The sequence below is a fragment of the Spinacia oleracea genome, chromosome 1 (assembly GCF_020520425.1).
Source record: "Spinacia oleracea cultivar Varoflay chromosome 1, BTI_SOV_V1, whole genome shotgun sequence".
NCBI lineage: Eukaryota > Viridiplantae > Streptophyta > Magnoliopsida > Caryophyllales > Amaranthaceae > Spinacia > Spinacia oleracea.
In genome coordinates, this window is record NC_079487.1 from 59,189,404 (window position 1) to 59,208,606 (window position 19,203).

The following is a 19,203-nucleotide window of genomic DNA, read 5'->3' on the forward strand; positions in this document are numbered from 1 at the left end:
CATCGAAAAGTTGAATAAGATTGGCAGAAAATTAAGAAGTTGAGAAATTTAGAGGAAAACCTTACATCAGATAGGCTGAAACGAGATGAAGTAGTAACCAATTACAAGCACAACCCAAGATCCAAATATAAACTTAAAGCACTCAAAATTGTATTAAAAAGCCCCATTATTAATCTTAGTCTTTTTTTTTTAATCAAATCAAGCAAAATCGGATGTAAAAAGGTGAAAATTCTAAAAAATGAAGCAAAACCCCCCTCAAATTTTACATATTCAACACTCGAATTTCATGGTTTAAGCAAAATCCTCAAGAAATAAGGCCCACAAAATAGTTAGTTGTACCAACTCTAACAAGTATAATATCCATTCATATCAACCTATGAATTATTGTCCTCAAATAACCCAACCTACTATTATCAAGATTAGTCGAACCTAAACTACACTATCCCATCGGAAAGCCAAAAGATAAAAGCACCATTCTCAGTAGGAAATTAAATTAAAACATTAAAACAAGCAATGTGGTAAGCTCAGAGAAGGCAAGTGAAAGAAGAAACATTAAAACTGAAATACAGGAAAATTATGATCTCTTACCCTTCATACTGCGATATTGCCAATATTAGCAAATTTGCTATCCTCATAAATAAGGGATCCACCCATTGCTGTCTCAACCCACAAATCTTCTGCCAATTTCACACAATTGTACCAATCTGTCACGGAATTCAGTAAAAGAAAACAAAAACTAGATCAAATCGTCCTACAAAAATTAGATTAAATCAACAACTCTCAAACGAACTGGACAGAACAAATATTACACAGAACACATTTCCACAAATCACGATCGTGCATCAATGATTAAAACCCCAAAAAAATCATTTGGAAGTATCTTATACTTAACAAACCCAAAAAAAACCCAATCATTCGAACAGACCCTAAAAAAACTCAATCATTCGAACAAACCCTAAAAAAAACCAATCATTTCCCCCAAACAATTAACGAAATGGACCAAAAATAATAGGTATACACCAACATACAAAAAAATTGCTAAATCAACTCCAGATCTGGCGATTTGAACCATACACAAACCCCAACACCACAGACATGTTAATTGACGAATAGATTAGAAATATACATGTGCAATCGACGGCGTTTCTTACGAATTGAGATAGCAAAGACAAACGAACTATAGGAGGAGATAGAGTCTGGATATAGCTTAGTTTTCCGAGCAGGGAATGACTTCGCCGGTTGTTTTTTCGAGTAGGGAACCACCGGTGAGAGGCGAGGAAATTAAATAGACTCTTGCTGGAGTACCACCGGCGACGGGCGAGACCCAGCGGCGACGACCACTGGTGAGAACCACCGGCGAGAAGCAGGGTAAGCCGAGAGAAGAAGAAGGGAGTACTGAGAGTGGGATATTCGCTGCGAAATTGGTATGAGGTTTGAGATAGAAATGTTTGGTCTGAGTTAAAGTTGCAGCGAAAAAAATTTACAAATATGTTATTGCAGGAGGCTTTTACCATGTACGCTGCAAAATAAAAGGCCTATTGCAAGGGGCTTTTATTATGTACGCTGCAAAAATCTCTTTTGCAGGGGGCAATTAATTTGTATGCTGCAACAACCCTTTAAAGGGTTTGACCCGCGTTGACCGACTGGTTGTTGAAACGTATTAATACTGGTACGCTGCAACAAGGGGGTTGCAACAAGGGTTTTTTCTACTAGTGCCATCCCGAGCGTCGCTTATTTTTGTGGCGATCGTTCGGGTTTGCGGAACACGTATTTTGGTATAAATCTTTGGCCAATTGGTTTATGAATGTTTGGGCAATTTTTAAAGTCGTTGGTTTTCTGGCATTATTTGTCACACACAATCACATAATTCGCTACACATAACTAACATCACAACATGAGGCAAAATAACAATATGTCATGTAGTTTATGATAGGCTTCTATGGGTAGTATTTGCGCCGGCTTGGTACCGCTTCTATCGCAGATCCAACACATGCCCCGGCCAAGGTAGTGCCTTCAACAGACGAATTTCGCCCAAGAGGACAATCACGATGTAAGCCAAGGGGGCATACACCAATGAGAGGGACCTAGTGGGCGAGCGATTGGGTTTGGGACGGGTGTACTACTAGCGAAAAGTGCCGAGTGGACAACATTCGAAGCGTATGCACCCCCCGGTTGGCGATGGGTATCCTTAGTCCCAACTCCCGAGATGAAACATCCAAGGGAGCCAAGATTCGTTATGCGGTTCTGTCCGTTCACATTAATATGCTGATTTTCAGGTCGTCCCAACTTGATGGGGAAATAAACGCGGGGTAGGATCGTTTCACCCTTCGGCTATTTTGATTACCTACGAGCACGAGTATTTCCTTCACTATCCCCAGTGGAGTCGCCACTGTGAGGGGGTCGAAAAAGCACGAGGCTAATGCGTGACCTCGTCCCTCGTGGGCGTGACGTTTCTTTTTGTCAAATCAAGTGTAATTGGATTTCCTGTGAGTTTACACCCAATTGACTAGTAATATAGGAGTCGCCATTCAGTTTTTAACGACAATGAGAAAAACTGACAAAACCCGGTTATCGTGACATAAAGGGAGTGCAATTATGTTTGACCACGACGGCCATAGGTTCCCTTGTGATCCCTGGTGTGGGGATCGCTCAACGTACACCCGCAGGGTAGAGATTGAGGGTTCGGGGGACTGTAACTACCGAGAGGAGTACTCGCTCTTCGATAACTCCAGAGGCAGGATATCCTTACTAGCTCAGCATAAATAATTGAAGGGACATGCGTTAACTATTAAACTAATCTGAATTGATTTTAGCAATATGCAACACATAATACTAGATCGATCATGATTATCTGGTTTAGATTGATTTAAGGGACCTAGCATGATAGTTTAATTGTCCCAGATATTATCTTTGTTAGGCGTGATAGAACAATCAGATTAATAGTTTAACAGTTTTATAAAAGGGCGAGGAAAGCGATTAAATCATGCGAAAACCCTTGAGAGGTGCGTCACGGTTCTCAGAAAACTAACCACTTTGGCTTTGCTATTTCTCCTTTTATTTATCGAATCTCAAGTTTCCGGGCTTAATTCTTCAGCTACAAGGGACAGGATACGTTCTGTTCGAGTTTTGGATCGATTGCGACAGAACGCGGGATCAATTTCGCAGCGTGAGGCTTAGGCTTAGGGGTTGGAGTCAATACTCAGAATATGAATTGTGTGTTGTCCTTCACGTCGAATTTGGGGCTGTATTTATAGGGAAGAGTTCGTGGAAAGATAGAATTTTAGAGCACTAATCCAAGAAGAATTAGGAGAGAACACGTACCCAGGTAATTTCAGCGCCCAGGGCTGGGCGCCGAAGATTTCGGCGCCCAGAGCCAGGCGTTGAAAATAGGGTATGGGCCGCATTTCCTTGTCAGATTTGGACTCGTGGAATACGCAGTCTTTGAGACTAATCCGAGTCTTTTAGTGCGTATTAACTTTATGACGGAATGCTTCTGGGCCCGTTACGAACTCTAGGCTCGTTAGGATTTTAATTAATACGTAACTCTTGTTTTCGAATTATACTAGGAATAGGATTCCTCTTGCGAATTCTATCTCTTTTAGGATTTATGTTGGAGTGAAACACCTAATTCTGACAGGTTTCTATCTTTTATGACTTGCCACTTTTAGCAACTACCCATTACGGCAGTTACTATTTTTAGTAGGTTTCTATAAATAGCAGTTTTGGTCGAAATGAAAAGGGTGATTGAGATTCGTTATTTTATAGGAGATGCGTTGCCAAGTGGAGATTTATGTTCTCATTATCGAACCTTCCCATTCCGGAATGGGGACAAAAGTAGGTGTCTGCACTAAGCCACCACTCATAGAGGTGGGATCAAACCAAATTCCCTTAAGCTTGTGTTTGCCCCTCTTGTGCTTCTTGACCGGAGAATCCTTACCAATGGGAGCCGAAGTTTCTGCTCCAACATCATCTAGACCCATCCCGAAGATCTCGGGAATGGTTATGAGATCATCAAATGAATCACCTAACACCGAGGAGTTCTCAAATACCTTCTTCTCCTTGATATTGTTCCTAGCAAGCTTATCATCAAACTTAGAAACACAAGAGTTGTTAGAAATGTTAGCATAACGATGTTCAATGCATGCAATAGTGTCTAACTTCATGCAACTCTTCTTCTTGGAACAACATTTAGGAAGCTTAAAACTAGCCTTGGCATCTCCCGCCTTTAAGGTGATAAGACCACCTTGAACATCAATGAGAGCACCCGCCGTGGCCAAGAATGGTCTCCCTAAAATAATAGGGATGTGGGCGTCCTCATCAATATCCAAGACAATGAAGTCAACAAGAAAAGTCAACTTCCCTATCATAAGGGGAATATCATCAACTCTACCCAAAGGGTACGTAACCGAGCGATCGACTAGTTGCAAAGACGTAGGGGTAGGGGTGAGATCACCAAGATTCAGCTTCTCATAGATTTTGTAAGGAAAAATGCTCACGATTTCCCCCAAATCGCAAGAGCGTTATCAAATTCACCTTTTGGATGCTACAAGGAATCGAGAAACTCTCGGGATCCTTGAGCTTTGGGGGAAACGGGCTTAAAATCAAGGCACTGCAATTCTCCGTGAGGTGCACGGTGTCCTTGGGGCCACAAGTTCTTTTGACACACAAAATGTCTCTCATGAACCGGGAATAATGTGGCATTTGCTTAAGTGCCTCGGTGAAAGACAATGACACATAGAGCTTACCAATAGTGTCTAGAAACTTGGAGAATTGGTCATCCAATTTCTTTTCGACAATTCTTTGAGGATAGGGGAGAGGAGGACTAGGGAGAGGTAGAAGAGTAGCCTTTGTTGGCTTTACATCATCACTCACGTCATCAACGTGAGACTTCTGTTCCACCACATTACAGTCCGTAGACTCATTTCCCTTAGATCCTTCTCCCCTAGAGCAAGGAGCATCAACAAGCTTAGCACCATCATCTAAAATCTTCCCACTCCTAGTCATGACCGCATACATTTGCTTAGGGGTGGGAGACTAGTATGCACTTGTTGTTCCTTGATGGTGCTAGCAAGTTGTGCTAGTTGGGTTTCAATCATTTTCAAATGAGTGTTGGATTGCTTGAATCCATCCTCAAACTCAACATTTTTTTTGGCTTGTGATAGGGTAGTTTTTCCGTCGTTGAAAGATCAACGCCTCAATCAAACAAAATTTATAGAACCACTAGACTAACCAACTATATGAATTATAGTGGCAAGTAAAGGGATCGTCCCAAAGAAACGATGGTTCTCGAGTTTAAATGTCAAGCTAATTCGAACAAGAGGTTTGATTTTAGTTATCACTATGAAGCTAAACTAACAATTAAACTAGATTGAATCAAGGAAGGGAAACGTTAGGGAGTTGGGGATAGTCTAGGGAAATCGGGGGAAATGAACTACCATCTAGTAATCATGAATGATGCAAAGGCATAGCACATAGGGGAATGAAAACAAATGACGTGCTCGCCACCTCTCGGATAGAGCACGCGAAGCAACCTAGCCTATAGAAAAGCTTTCGCATAATCCTAAGCTAGATAAGCTTGCATATAATAGGAACTATCATTCACTTGCATGAATTAGGCTCACAATGTCTTGCCAAACCTAAATCATACATTCCAATCTAATTCAATCAACTAGCATTTGCAACTACTACTCAATTGATCATGGAAAATCCTAGCACTAAATCAATTTAATCACATCAATCATTCATCAATCAAATCATCAAATTCCCCTAATTAGGCCCCTAGATTCTCCCCTTTCCCTAACCTAATTCTACTCACTAATCATACTAGAAATCAAGAAATCCATTAATTCTAGACTAGCAAGCATGGAATTGAAGGATTAGAAAGAGTGAATCAAAGACTTGAACAATCAATTGAACAATCAACAAGAGAATTAAGGATCAAAGTAACTAAAGTAAAATCAAGAAGAATTCAAGAATTGAAGGAATTATAGAACAATCAACAATCACAACAAAAGCAAGAATTAAGAAATTGAATTGAATTGCACAAAATTAGAAGAAGAGTTTAGAGAATTACAAATTGATGCTTCAATGGAGAAGAGTTTCTCTCTCTAGAAATGCTGAAAAACTAAATTTTAGAATCTAAAAATTGTCAACTAAAATTGTACACTTAACAAAATAAATGAAAAATTTATTTATAAGTTTCCCCAAATAGAAGCCAAAATTCGAATAAGAGCAGCCAGCGCAGCCATTCGGTCGCACAGACCCTTTGTGCGACCGAACATAAAAGAACCGTTCGAGCAAACACTGGGACCTGTGCGAGCGAAGGCAGCGAAGAACACTTCCTTCGTCATGTGCGACCGAACGAGGAACCCTGTTCGGTCGAATGGGATTTCTTTGGCTCATATCTCCTCTGCAGTATGATTCGCTTGAACAAAAGGGCTTGTGTGGGCGCACAACTCTTGTGCGGTCGAGTAGAGAACCTTGTGCGGTCGCATCCCAAATTAGAGACATTCTGCCTCCAAAAATCAATCCTGTGCGACCGAACAACATAGCACGTTCGATCGCACAAAACCTGTGCTGTCGAGTAGAAGACATGTGCGGTCGCTTTCCAAACTTGAGATATTCTGCTTCCAAAAATCCATTCTGTGCGACCGAACAACAGAGCACGTTCGACCGCACAGAACTGGATATTCCTTGATGCCATTTGCACTCCTCTGTTCGGGCGCACAAACCATCACTCGATCGCACAAGCCCTGTTTTGGCTTGATTCTACTTGTTTTCCATCACTTTTCATCATAATCACCTATAAAGCACAAGATGGAATGAAACTTATAAAATCCACACAAAAAGCTATAAAAACTATAAAAAAGCATAAAAACTAACATAAAATCCTAAGCTCATCAAAACTCCCCCAAGCTAAGCGTTGGCTAGTCTCTAGCAAACTAAACTCAACTAGGAAAGAAAGAGAAACTATTGGAATCCTAAAAACTGACAAAAACAAAAAACCAGCAAATCTAATCAAGGCAAGACTAAAAAATGAAAATCACAAACCAAGAAAAGAAAGAAAGAAAAGAAGAAGAAAAGAAATTAAACTACAAAATCCAAGATAGGGCTTTTATTATGGAACGAGTATAAAAGAACACTAATATTACAAATCAAATAAATGAGTACACGCTAACTAATGTCCTAAATCGAGTGAAAGATTCAAGTGTCAAGCAAAGCGAACTAAGGGTGAACACTAATCAATTCCCCTTCAACCGAGCATACCACGTCAAATCTCTAAATCTTTTCCACCCTTGAGAGTAGCGCCTCGAGACACCGCGAAGGCGCCGGAGAAAATAAGATAGGCTACCCGACATCTTAGCATGACAATCCCATTCCATAAACTTGACCAAATCCTCCCTCCACCGACAATGACTCAACTCTAAAGGGTCAAGAGGACTTTTTAGGGTGTAACGTAGGCTAGGGGTAAGGTGTGGAACAAATTTGGTAATTTGGTGCTCATACCTAAAGTGAAGCGCAATGATAGAACTCAACTCAAGCAAAACGAACCAAATACAAACTCATACCACTTATTTGGGGTACCCCCAAGCTTATTCAACAACAATTCTAAACTACAACTCTTTTTGCACTTTTCTTGATTTGATTTTCTCTTTTTTTTGTGTTTCAATTGAAACTTTTCTCATGCCTTGTTTTTCTCTATTTTTGGCTTTTTTCAAAACTTTTATTTCTCATTTTTGCTTTGCATCACTTATTCACTATATACAACACATTTCCCAAACTTTGCCATTCATACCAATAAACATCATTCCTCAAATATGCATAATCATTCAAAACTACCAAGCATCATAACACAAAGCTTCACTATCACTTCTAAGGGTGAAAACAAAACAAAGGCTACTAGGCTTGTAATGTGCTCATAAGAAATGAAGGGTCAAGGCTCAAATGGCTAGCAAAGGGGCAAATGCAAACAAAAATATATGAAAAATAGAAAATAAAGTCCTAAACTAAAAAGAAAAAATAGTCACCGAAAGAAATGCCTCTATCGTCCCCTAAAGTAGTTCGGTCGCGGTCTCGGGAAGGAAATAGTCAAATTCGGGAAGTAAGAAAGTCAATGCCAAGGATCCATGCCACTCAAAATATATGAATATGTGTTTGGGCTAATTTGAACATGAACCTCACATGGGAGCAAATACCACTCTCTCCGGTTTCAAATCACTAGAGAGATCGACACCATCTTACCACAAGCCAAGGGTTCAAGACGCATGCTACCCAAAGTTCTAACCAACTTCCTTAACACCAAATCCTAAATTCGACCCAAGACATTAAAAATTGTGTAAACATCTACCAATTGGGAATAAAAGCATTCTAGTCCACAAGTTCCAATTTTATTTGCCCAAATCAAGAATATTGCCTAAGAAAACCTAGAAAAACTTGCCATGACAAAAGGAACGGAAAAAAGAAGAAAAAGAAAGAAAAAGGAAGAGAATAAGAAAACACACCAAAAAAGGAAAACAAAAAGAAACAAACAAAACAAACGAAAAGAAAAGAAACTAAAATCAAACTAAAAAAACAAAGAAACTAACATATACAAGTGCACATAATGGTATGGTTTCCAAGACATGAGCATCACAAATAGGCAACTACACAACAAAACTCCCCCCAAGCTAGAATTAGGCTATGTCCTCAAGGCCTAAAACTAAGCAAGGAAGGGCACAGCTACCATCCAACCAAATGCCCCATATGCAAGATGCCCGTCCCAAAGAATGCATGTGAGATAGAAGGATATTACCGGAATTGTCGTGGGAGCAAGTCCCGCAAAGAACCGGTAAAAACCGAACAAACTCACCAAAATATCGAAGAACAAGGCATAGGTTGAAAGTGGGAACCCACATCAACGAAACCAATCCACAAAGAACACTCAAAAACAATCAAGAAAAATGTTAGTAGACAAGGCCAAATGGCCTAAACAAACACAAAACAAGCAAAAACCCATCATCATATATACAACCACATGAAGTGGCAAGAAGATCACACCAACAAACATCAAACACTCCCCATAGCAAACCCCTACTCCGCATTTCTCCCCCAAGCTAATCACAAGCATACCATCACATCAAGATGGGGGAGAAATGGAGTGAACTCTAAGAAGAAGGGCCCGGGGCATGCCCTTTACCCTTCGCATCACAAATCCTCCAATATTCATCCCGCTCAAGACGATGAGCACGAGCCGCGTCGTCGGTGAACGGGGTGAAATTGTAGGTGGGGTCCACATCGGGACCCGAAGAGTCGGTATAGGGCGGCCAACCATATTCGGGCACAAGGGGGTAGTTGCCATAGGGTGGCTCTCCTCGGGGGCCATCCCAACCACCCATATATCCCCTAGGCCACCCGGTGAAATCCTCGGGCCACTCACTAGGCCGATCCACCGGTGGGGTAGTGGGGTACATAGGGTCACCACGGTAGTCACTACCGCCCATCATAGTATAGTCATAGGGCGGAAAGGAGGGGGGAGTGACACCGGGTTGGGATGGACCCGTCCAATATGGGTAGGTGGGTGTACGCTCCTCATTCCAACTAGGGATGGGCCCTTGTTGGGGAGGGTGGTAAGGGTAGTTGACATAGGGGGCAAAATCCCCTTTGTCAACATGGTAGTCGTACACCCGCCTACCGTAGTAGGACGAGTCAAAATCGGGAAATGAATCCCCCATGCGGATCCCTTGAGGAGCAAGAGAAGCCAAGACACGTGCTTGGTCTTCTTGCCCTTGCAAGATAGTCGCAAGGGTGGATTGCAAACCCATCATATCAAAAGGAGAGGAGAGAGGTATATTACCCACATTCGGGGGAGGAGGACTAGGGGACCGAGGAGGAGCTTGAGTAGGCTCGGCAGTGGTACCGGTAGGCTCGGTAGTGGCGGCGGCAGCCTTGACAAGCTTTTAATGCCGCGGAAGCAAGAAGCGGACATTAGGGGACCATGAAGTGATGGGCGGGTGCGGAAGAAAGCACCAATCGTTCTTCCGCACAAGCCAAATCCATTGTGCCTCATTGGTGGTGTAGTGGATCCAAGTGGCATGGTACATCGCCCGGATGTTTAAGAACTCACCACCGGCCACGGGAGGTAAAGCCGCCATCTCCTTGGCATGAGGGTTGTTCGGTAGAAGCCGAACAAGAAGAGTGAGCATGTCGCCAAGGAGGATGTCGGATTTATTCAAGTGGCTATCCCGAACCTCGATGATCCGAGAAATGAGCAATTTCCCGAAATCAAGTACCCCTTGCTCCTCTTGTGTGGCCAACCATAAACCACCAAGTTCCGTGCCCGACAAGGCACCGGTAGCACCCTTAGAGAAAAGGGCATAGATAAGGAGCCGGCTCATGATGCGGATGGTCGGATGATGGAATGAAGAAGACTTGGCCGAGGCGGAGAAGAAATCCCCGTCGTCTCCGGTGAGCTCTCTCCACCAACTATTTTCATCATAGTTGTTAGCACATTCGGACCTTGGGTTCGTGACGAAACCATGCTCCGAGTCGATGGAGAAGAGGGCATTGATTTGATTGTGATTCAACTTGTATTGGCGACCGAAGACTTGGAAGCTCAATTCTACCACATTATCACCATCCTCATCTTCTACAAGGTTCTTCCGAGCCGAGGAGAGGAACTCCAATGTCAACCTTTTATAGGTTGGGGCACTCATCTTTGCAAACTCTTCCCACCCTAGGCTTGATCAACTTGTCAACCTCGACCTCGACCCCCAAGCTACGAACACTCTCCCGATGGAAGAACTTGGTGGGCTTAATTGTCCTCTTGGAAAGGAGCTCGAAGAAATCTCAAGATCGTTGCTCGGCGAACTCAATTCCGTAGGTCTCCATGTTCGGCGGGGTTGGTGCCTTCCTCTTTGATGAAGAGGTGGTCGTGGTCGCGGCCGTGGTGGGGTTCTTCTTTGAGCGTTTTGGTGCCATTGAGATGAGTTGAAGCTAAGAAAAAATCTACAAAACAAAGAGAAACAAACCAAGACACACAAAGAAGAGTAAACTAAGTTAGTTCACAATCTAGGACAAACAAACAACTACAAGAGCTAAGAGTAAACTATCTCCATCAAATTTTCAACAAGCTCCAAACATTACACCGACCTCTCAACAAGCATGAACTAACCACATTACTCCACACTAATAACCACAATCAATCAACCAACTCTTCCACTAACAAGTATAATCAAAGTAGCCCAAAATCTCACAAAATTATCTCAAAAAGTCTAGAGCTTAAATGGAACAAAGAATCATACATGCATAGCTTATCTAGACAATTAAAGATTAATCACAATACAAACATGCATCAACAAACACCCAAAAATCAAAAATTTCAGAAAAATCAAAAACAATATGAACATGGTGAAAATGGAATGAAATACAAGAATTAAGGGAAAGAAATCATCACCACAAGCAAATGAAGTGGTCTAGGATCGATCCCAAGTATCCTCAAAAGTTCCAATTCACCACACACACAATTATGACCAATTTCACAAAAACCCTAGAAATTGGGGATTTTGCAAAAATCTGATTTTTTTGGGGATTTTGGGGGTTGGGATGAATGAGATTGAGTGTATTTGATGAATGGGAAGTGAAATTTGTGAAGGGAAGTGAATGAATTTGATGAGGAGTGGTAGTAGTAAGTGAGAGAAGAGAGCAATGGAGAGGAGAATATGAGAGGGAAGTCGAACAAATGAAGAAAAAAAATGGGGGGGGGGGCTCGCGATTTTTTCGAATTAAAGATTTCAGAGACACCTCCGCCAGTCTGTGCGATCGAACAGAAAAATTCGTTCGGTCGCACAGACTTGTGCGATCGAATTTTCAACACTGTGCGATCGTTTTCCAAAAAGTGGCCATTCTGCCTCCAAAAACCAGTTTTGTGCGATCGAACGAGGAATCCTGTTCGGTCGCACAAAACATGATTCTGCAATGTCCCACATGCTTCCCCTTTAAATCGAAAATGAAGCTAATTAATGGAAAATAATGCATAAAATCAAATAAAAGCTAAAACTAGGAGTTAGACAACCGGGTTGCCTCCCGGGTAGCGCTCGTTTAACGTCATTAGCTTGACGAATCCCCCCCCCCCCCCAAAGCTCATGGGGGGACAAGAGAGGAAATGAATACACGGGTTGCCTCCCGGTAGCGCTTGTTTAACGTCATTAGCTTGACGGACCCCCCCAAAAGTGAAGGGGGGTCAAACACAACAAACCTCGGGTCAACACTAGTCAACAAACCTTTCTTGGCCTCCTTGGGCACAAACAACTTACCCAAACCACCACTTATTGAGTGGGGACTAAACCAAGTCCTTTTAGGCATAGGATTTCCTAGCTTGGACTTCTTGCTCATACACTTCTTACCATTAGATGCCGGAGTGAGTGACTTTACATCATCAAGATCCATCCCGAATGTGTCGGGACTGGTAATGACGTCATCATAGGGATCACCTTGAACAAAGGAGCTCTCGTGCATATTCTTCTTCACCTTCCTATCAAACTCAAAATCACACTTAAGAACACAAGGATTGTTAGAAGCAATAGCACAAGAATGATTGTGCTCAACACAAGCAAGAGTGTCAACTTTCATACAAATTTTCATCTTGGAGCAACAATGTTCATCAATTGCAAGCTTGAAACTAGCCTTGGCGTCTCCCGCTTTCAAGGTGATTAGTCCCCCTTGCACATCGATAAGAGCACCCGCGGTGGCCAAAAATGGCCTCCCCAAGATAATGGGGGTATGGGCATCCTCATCAATGTCCAAGACGACGAAATCCACAAGGAAAGTAAGCTCGCCAACAACTAGGGGAACATCATCAATCCTACCCAATGGCAACATAACCGATCGATCGCTAGTTGCAATGACATAGCGGTAGGAGAGAGATCACCTAGCTTGAGCTTCTCATAAGTCTTATATGGCAAGATGCTCACACTCGCCCCCAAATCACAAAGAGCATTATCAAATTTGAGGTTTTGAATGCTACAAGGGATAGAAAAACTCCTGGGATCATTGAGTTTTGGGGGAAAGGAGTGTTGAATTAGAGCGCTACAACTCTCCGTGAGTTGCACGGTCTCCTTTGCTTCACAACTCCTCTTACCACTAAGAATATCTCTCATGAATCTAGAATAGTGAGACATTTGTTTGAGTGCCTCGGTGAAAGATAAGGACACATAAAGCTTGCTAATGGTTTCACAAAACTTGTGAAATTGATCATCAAGTTTATTTCCAGAAATTCTTTGAGGATAGGAGGGAGGTGGAATTAGGAGAGGAAGAGTATTCCCCGTCGACTTAACACCATCAATCACACCATCGACATGATACTCCTCTTCCGCAATATCACAGTCCGGAGACTCATTCCCCTTAGGATCCTCACCCCTAGAACAAGGTGCATCAACTAGCCTAGCATCATCATCTAGAGTCATCCCACTCCGAGTCACAACTGAGTACATTTGTTTAGGTGCTTGACCTTGGGGTGGGAGACTTGTGTGCACTTGTTGCTCTTTAATGGTGCTAGCTAGTTGAGCAAGTTGGGTCTCAATCATCTTCAAGTGAGTGTTGGATTGCTTGAATCCATCCTCAAACTCGACATTCTTCTTGGCTTGCGCCCCCACAAACGACTGCATGAGAGCCTCAAGATTAGACTTGAGAGGCGGGAGTGGTGGAGGTGCAATGCCATAACCACTAAGGTATGATTGATATTGGTTGCCAAAGGTCCTCGGTCCATTGAATCCGGGAGGTGGCAATTGAGATGCACCATAAGGACCTCCCGAGTTCAAAGGATAACCCCCACTTGAGGCACCCCTAAATTGCCCATAAGAGTAGTTATAACCCCCTCCATCTTGATGGTTGGGATTATAACTCCCTTGGTTGTATTGGCCTTGATTGCCAAAACCTTGAGATTGACCATAGGGCGCTTGGCTTTGATAGCCTTGTGCTCTATAGCCACCTCGATTTTGGTTATCATACCCACTTCCTTGGCCATAGCCTTGGTGGGAACCATACATAGAGGGCCCTCTAGGTTGCCTAGGAAAATTTTGATTGTTAGGGTTATCATTCCTAGACCTCTCATTTAAGGCATTAGCATACTCTACATCAAAATCACCTTCATACGAAGGGCCATAATCCACAAAAGACAAGTTATGAACTAAGGGACATGCATTGGGGGAGTGACTAAAGTCTTGGCAATTATCGCAAAAGGACGTGCCCGGAGGCATTGTGTCATAAGAACTCACCTTGCTCTTCCCCTTAGTGAGAAGAGTGGCCGAAGGAGGTGGAATTGTAGATGGTGATGGCGGTTGGCTTTGTGTGTCTTCAAGCTTCTCCAATCGCGAGCTAAGCTTCTCTATCATCCGTGCTTGCTCTATGGCGTACACCGAACCCTTACCATCATCACTTCTACCTTTGCCATCATAATTCCTTGTGCCTACATGCCAAGATTTGTAGTTTTGAACTACATCCTCAATGATTTCCTCTATTTGATCCTCGGTTTTGTGGGGCCTCCCGAGCCCGCATCAAGACTTGTCTTTGAACTTGGGCTCAACCCCAAGTAGAATGTTTGAAGCAACAACCATTTAGGGATCCCATGGTGAGGGAATTCCCTTTGGTACTCCTTAAAACGATCCCAAGCTTCGAAGAGTGACTCATCTCGCCTTTGCTCAAAGGATTGAATCTTGTGGCAACACTCCGCCGTCTTCCCATGCGAATAGAATTTGTTTAAGAATGCACTCGTCACCTCGGTCCAAGTGCGAAGTGAGTTGGGCTTGACCTCCTTGTCAAGCCAATCACTTGCTCGCCCAAGTAGAGAGAACCGAAACAATGTCAACCTCACGTAATCCGATGTGACACCATTGTGCTTGATTATGTCACAATAGTGCTCGAATTGTTTGAGATGTTCGTGAGGTGATTCATTACTCTTCCCACAAAATGGGTGGCTTTGGACCAAATTGATCAAGGCGGGCTTGATCTCAAAGTTGTTGGCACCCGTTCTGGGGGCTTGAATACCGCATGTAACTTCGAATGCCCCCGGTATTCCCAAGTTCTTAACCGGGAGTGCCATATTCTCAAAAACTTGCTCACTCTCTTGTTGTTCCTCACCAACACTCAACGATTCGAATCTGTTATGGCTTGATGAGCTAGACCGTACACGCCTTAGTCTCCTAAGTATCCTCTCCAATTCGAGGTCAAGAGGATGGAGGGTCCTTTGACGAGAACGCCCCCTAACAAGCATACAAACTCAAGAAAACCGTGAGCAATGCCAAGGAAAAAGAAAGCTAAGCTAAACTGCAATGTTTTTGTATTTTCTAATGATGAACTAGTCTCAACTTAAAATCAAAAACAACAACGGTTTCCCGGCAACAGCGCCATTTTGATAGGGTAGTTTTTCCGTCGTTGAAAGATCAACGCCTCAATCAAACAAAATTTATAGAACCACTAGACTAACCAACTATATGAATTATAGTGGCAAGTAAAGGGATCGTCCCAAAGAAACGATGGTTCTCGAGTTTAAATGTCAAGCTAATTCGGACAAGAGGTTTGATTTTAGTTATCACTATGAAGCTAAACTAACAATTAAACTAGATTGAATCAAGGAAGGGAAACGTTAGGGAGTTGGGGATAGTCTAGGGAAATCGGGGGAAATGAACTACCATCTAGTAATCATGAATGATGCAAAGGCATAGCACATAGGGGAATGAAAATAAATGACGTGCTCGCCACCTCTCGGATAGAGCACGCGAAGCAACCTAGCCTATAGAAAAGATTTCGCATAATCCTAAGCTAGATAAGCTTGCATATAATAGGAACTATCATTCACTTGCATGAATTAGGCTCACAATGTCTTGCCAAACCTAAATCATACATTCCAATCTAATTCAATCAACTAGAATTTGCAACTACTACTCAATTGATCATGGAAAAGCCTAGCACTAAATCAATTTAATCACATCAATCATTCATCAATCAAATCATCAAATTCCCCTAATTAGGCCCCTAGATTCTCCCCTTTCCTTAACCTAATTCTACTCACTAATCATACTAGAAATCAAGAAATCCATTAATTCTAGACTAGCAAGCATGGAATTGAAGGATTAGAAAGAGAGAATCAAAGACTTGAACAATCAATTGAACAATCAATTGAACAATCAACAAGAGAATTAAGGATCAAAGTAACTAAAGTAAAATCAAGAAGAATTCAAGAATTGAAGGAATTATAGAACAATCAACAATCACAACAAAAGCAAGAATTAAGAAATTGAATTGAATTGCACAAAATTAGAAGAAGAGTTTAGAGAATTACAAATTGATGCTTCAATGGAGGAGAGTTTCTCTCTCTAGAAATGCTGAAAAACTAACTTTGAGAATCTAAAAATTGTCAACTAAAATTGTACACTTAACAAAATAAACGAAAAATCTATTTATAAGTTTCCCCAAATAGAAGCCAAAATTCGAATAAGAGCAGCCCGCGCAGCCATTCGGTCGCACAGACCCTTTGTGCGACCGAACGTAAAAGAACCGTTCGAGCAAACACTGGGACCTGTGCGAGCGAAGGCAGCGAAGAACACTTCCTTCGTCATGTGCGACCGAACGAGGAACCCTGTTCGGTCGAATGGGGTTTCTTTGGCTCATATCTCCTCTGCAGTATGATTCGCTCGAACAAAAGGGCATGTGTGGGCGCACAACTCTTGTGCGGTCGAGTAGAGAACCTTGTGCGGTCGCATCCCAAATTAGAGACATTCTGCCTCCAAAAATCAATCATGTGCGACCGAAGAACAGAGCACGTTCGATCGCACAAAACATGTGTTGTCGAGTAGAAGACATGTGCGGTCGCTTTCCAAACTTGAGACATTCTGCTTCCAAAAATCCATTCTGTGCGACCGAACAACAGAGCACGTTCGACCCCATAGAACTGGATATTCCTTGATGCCATTTTCACTCCTCTGTTCAGGCGCACAAACCATCACTCGATCGCACAAGCCCTGTTTAGGCTTGATTCTACTTGTTTTCCATCACTTTTCATCATAATCACCTATAAAGCACAAGATGGAATGAAACTTATAAAATACACACAAAAAGCTATAAAAACTATAAAAAACAATAAAAACTAACATAAAATCCTAAGCTAAGAGAGACATAAATGTCGCTCATTAGCTTGCGCCCCCACGAACGACTCCATAAGAGCTTCAATTAGAATTGAGAGGCGGGAGTGGTGGAGGTGCATTGCCATAACCCATAGGGTTTTGAGGGTATTGATTGACATAGGTCCTCGGCCCATTGAATCCGGGAGGAGGAAATTGAGAACTACCATATTGTCCTCCCGGGTTCGACGGATATCCCCCACTAGAAGCACCCCTATATTGCCCATAAGGATAGTTGTAACCCCCTCCACCTTGATGGTTAGGGTTATAACTACCTTGATTGTATTGAGTTTGATTGCCAAGACCGTGGGATTGACCATAGGGTGCTTGGCCTTGATAGCCTTACGCTCTATAGTTACCTCGGCCTTGACTATCATACCCACCTCCTTGGCCGAAACCTTGGTAGGATCCATGCATTGGGGGGCCTCTAGGTGCTTGCCTATTAAATTTTTGGTTCGGGGGGCCATCATATCAAGGCCTCTCATTCATAGCATTGGCATATTCCACATCAAAATCTCCTTCATAGATGGGCCATAATCCACATATGGAACATTATTCTCTAAAGGACACATGTTAGGGAAATGCCCATACTCATGACAATTTTCACAAAAGGATGTATCTAATGGCATAGTGTTGTAGGAACTCACCTTGCTCTTCCCCTTAGTGAGAAGAGTAGCCGATGGTGGAGGAATTGTGGATGGTGATGGAGGTTGACTTGGAGTGCTTTCAAGCTTTTCTAGCCTTGAGCTAAGATTCTCAATGATGCGCGCTTGCTCAATTGCATAAATCGACCCCTTACCATCCTCACATTTGCTCTTACAATCATAGCTCCTTGTTCCTACATGCCATGCTTGGTAGTTTTGCACAACATCCTCTATGATCTCCTCTATTTGGTCCTCCATCTTGTTCATTATAGGACCACCCGCCCCCGCATCAAGACTTGTTTTGGAGGTAGGGCTCAATCCCAAGTAGAAAGTTTGTAGGAGGAGCCATTTAGGAATCCCGTGATGAGGGCACTCCTTTTGATATTCCTTGAATCGATCCCAAGCCTCAAAAAGAGACTCATCCCGCTTTTGCTCAAATGATTGGATCTTATGACGATACTCTGTCGTCTTCCCGTGCGAATAGAACTTGCTCAAGAACGCACTTGTCACTTCATTCCATGTCCGAAGTGAGTTTGGCTTGACCTCCTTGTCAAGCCAATCTCTAGCACGTCCTAAGAGAGAGAAGCGGAATAGCCTCAACCTCACATAATCCGAAGTCACTCCATTGTGCTTGATGGTATCACAATAGTGCTCCAATTGTTTCAAGTGTTCATGTGGTGACTCGCTACTCTTTCCGCAAAATGGATGACTTCGCACCAAATTAATCAATGCGGGCTTGATCTCAAAATTGTTTGCATTGGTAGTCGGGGCTTGAATGTCACAAGTCGCCTCAAAGGCTCCCAGAATACCAAGGTTCTTAACCGAAAGAGCCATTCTCTCAATGGTTGGACTTGTTGACTCTCACTACATGATATTGTACTATTAACGACGGGAAATCCCGTCGCGAAAGGCTAATAATTGTTGATTAACAATAGGATTTCCTGTCGTGAACCCGTCATAAAAGTGGGTCGTCGTTAATAGAAAATCCCGTCGTAAACCCGTCATAAAAGACATTTGCGACGGTTATTCCCGTCTTTGTTTGGTTGTAAGCCCCGTCACAAAAGGCTTTTGCGACGGGATTTTTGACCCGTCGTAATTAGGTTGTCGTTAAAGATACAATTTTTTGTCTCGTTCCGTAGCTTCACTCAAGGTTTTGAATCTATATATTATAGATCGACGAACGGGTTCGGATACGCCTCAAGCTTCGCAAAGTCCTCTCTAACTCTAGGTCGAGAGGGTAGAGAGGCCTATGACGAGTTCGACCCCTATCTTGCATAAAAAACTCAAACAAACCGTGAGCAATGCAAAGGAAAAACTAAAGCAAGAATGAAATGTTTTTGTATGTTCTATGGTTAAACTAGACTCAACTTAACTTAAAAACAACAACCGTTCCCCAGCAACGGCGCCAT

The 19,203-nt window shown here is 42.6% G+C and overlaps 1 non-coding gene and 1 pseudogene across 1 annotated transcript; both read left to right on the forward strand.

The window, feature by feature from the left end:
* Positions 1–14,594: 14,594 nt before the first annotated feature.
* Positions 14,595–14,695, forward strand: LOC130466624 (uncharacterized; annotated as a pseudogene).
* A 3,454-nt stretch (positions 14,696–18,149) lies between these two features.
* LOC130466529 (small nucleolar RNA R71) lies at positions 18,150–18,255 on the forward strand. Its single transcript, XR_008926747.1, has one exon. It is a non-coding gene; the product is annotated as a small nucleolar RNA R71 (small nucleolar RNA).
* The last annotated feature ends 948 nt before the right edge of the window (positions 18,256–19,203 follow it).